The sequence below is a fragment of the Aythya marila genome, assembly GCF_965140915.1.
Source record: "Aythya marila genome assembly, chromosome: 4".
NCBI classification, from domain to species: domain Eukaryota; kingdom Metazoa; phylum Chordata; class Aves; order Anseriformes; family Anatidae; genus Aythya; species Aythya marila.
This window is the reverse complement of record NC_139045.1, coordinates 41,198,722-41,201,486: the sequence shown is the minus strand read 5'-3', so window position 1 is coordinate 41,201,486 and position 2,765 is coordinate 41,198,722.

Below are 2,765 nucleotides of genomic sequence, written 5' to 3'. Positions count from 1 at the left end.
CTGAACGAGAACCATTTTTTTGCTGCTTCAGCTTCTTGGAACAGCTTGACAGCCAGCTAAAAAAACATCATAGCCAGCAGAGGAGAGAAGATGGGAGACAATGGCAGCCCTGAATAAACTCAAGCCAAGCTAACATGAACCAGCAGCCTTAGAAAGGATGAGTTTGTCATTAAGATGTAGGTTTGGAGGTCTGCCAACAGCTGTGACACTTGGGGCTCTGCCCAATAATGCATTCTTGCCTCAGGTTAAAAAAAGATTTATGTCAAGAAAGAAGAGCTTGCTAAGCACAGGTGATGGAATGAGATTCACATCCTATTTTCTTGACCCTTTTTTTTTTTTTTTAAGCTCCAATCAAACTCACCTTTCTGAAGTTATTTTGGCAGAAATGCAGTTGGAAATAGTATTTTTGGAAAATAAGCCAATGTAGCTAGGAATTAAACCCACAAATGGATTAACCCAGCTGCTCTGTCTTTGCCTCTCAGTTCTGCCTGTACTCAACACTCATCACTTTCTTCCCTCACCTCTTCTTGTTTTGGTAGAAGACAACTCAAACAAAAGCTGTGATATATTCTAGTAAGAATTAGAAGAAAAACAAACAAACAAACAAACAAAACACCACGGTAAGGTTGGCATAATTCCTATCAGAGGAACAGACTAACAGAAGCAGGATTTACAATACTTTTGAATAAGGTTAAAACAAGAGGAATTTGGTTGTAAAAGTCTGGCTTGAAGCTGCAGGCAGCACTGAGAGATTAGAAATAAACTGAGAACAAAGATGCTGGCAGAATAGTTATGGAATCAGTGAGCAGTCCCAGATCTACCTTAAGCACTTTCATCCTAAGTAAAAGAAACCAAAATATGAAGAGAAATCTGACAGCAAGTAAAACAACTGAAACTAAATAATGAAACAAGACTGCTCTCCCTTCTGTGCCATTCCCTTTCTGAATGAATGTTTCCAAAAATGTTGACTACCCATCCGTAGCTTAGATTCTACAGCATTAAAGGTAATTTAAAATCTCTCTGGCTCTACTTTCAAAACCCTGTGACCCCGACAATTTTATAACCAAGCTGTAACCCAGCAAGAATTTAAAATTTGATTATGTAAACAAAGATGTGTAATGATCAGAGAGCAATATTTTGTCACACTAAGTGTGACAAGTGTGACAAAAAGAAACAAACATATTGCTATTCCAGTTACGTATCTCATAAATCAAAGGCTAGAAAAACAGTAAGGTCTTTGGAAGAAAGAAGCTACAGACAATTAAAGGAAAGAGGTATGTCTCTTAAAGGACATCATAACAAAGTGACAAAACCTGCTGTTTTAAGGGAAGCAGTCACTTATTAAAGAATTACGATCAGTTCAAATGTGAGAATGCTGACCTGGTCCCTTGGTAGAAAAGATTGTCTCAGAGAGTTCTTACTGCTAAACGTTTCACTACACAAGATGATTGCGCATCCAAGCACCCTACTTCCACTCCCAGACCGTGAGAAAAGCACTTTTCATTGACTCCTGCTAAGAGCAAAGCAAGAAGCCCTCCTCTCCCTCGCTGGGAAGTTTACTTCCGTGCAGTCCCTTCTTCTCTGCCTGGTGCGTTGACAGCTCCCCCTCCTGTTCTGATCTACTTTTACTATCTTTCAAAGTATGTGCACGCTTCCCATCAGTCAGAAACTGCTGTCTCTGTTGAGAAAGGCCAATCTATATTGTAAGCCTTCGTATACGCAGGTCAAAATGCCATATACACATTCTATAAGAGAAATACAACCTGCTGATGGACAGTGGTGTTTCAATATAAAAGTACCTCCTCTTTGCCTTTATTAATGTCCATATTTAAGTTTGCTTTCAATAATGTCTATATTCTATATGATGCAGGATAGAAACCACCCAAGGGGCAGATTTTAGTCAGAGGGAATCACCACTGTCAGCTCAGTGCTGCATGCTGCCTTGGTTACAAACTAGTTACCATCTTACAGTGTGTTTATGTCGAAGCTATGCCACCATCCCAGTAGGTTATTTTGGCACTACAGCCCCTAGATCGGGGGATCATACATGGGGTTTTACAAACACAAAACAAAACTCAGCGCAGACCTTTTAACTGCTCAGCATGCGCTCCGACAGCTCGCTGCCTGCAGTGCTACCGGCACGCCTGGCAGCCTGCAGAACCTCAGCGGCCCGAGGTTTTCCAGCTATTTCGAGCACGGGGACAGGCTGCCCAGGCTGCTCCAACTGATGGCGTTGGAGCAGCGCTAGGACACCGCTCTCAGCCATGGGGGCCGATTTTAGGGCGGTCCTGTGTGGAGCCAGGAGTTGGACTCTGATCCTTGTGGGTCCCTTCCAACTCAGGATATTCGGTGGCTCTGCAAAAAAAAACAAAACAAAAAAACAAAACAAACAAAAAAAACCGAGCAGGGCAGCTCGGTGTGAGGGGCGAGCAGGAGCCGAGGGCTCCCCGCAGGGCCGCTCAAAGCCGCTCAGGCAGCGCCTCCCCGCCCGCTCCCTCAGGGCGCTCCTGAGGTAACTCCAACGGCCGCCCCCACAGCGCGCACGCGCGCGCCCATCGCCGCCTAACGGCCGCCGCAGGCTGCGCGAGCCTCCGCGCATGCGCGGCTCCGCTCCCCCCTGAGCCGCGGCGCTGCTGGCGGCCCGCGTGACGTCACGGCGCCGGGCGGGGCGGGGCGGGGCGGGAGGGCCGGGGCGCGATTTTTCAAAATGGAGGCGGCGGGGGGGGGGAGCGGCCGCCGGGCCCGCGAGGCAGCGGGGCTGGGCC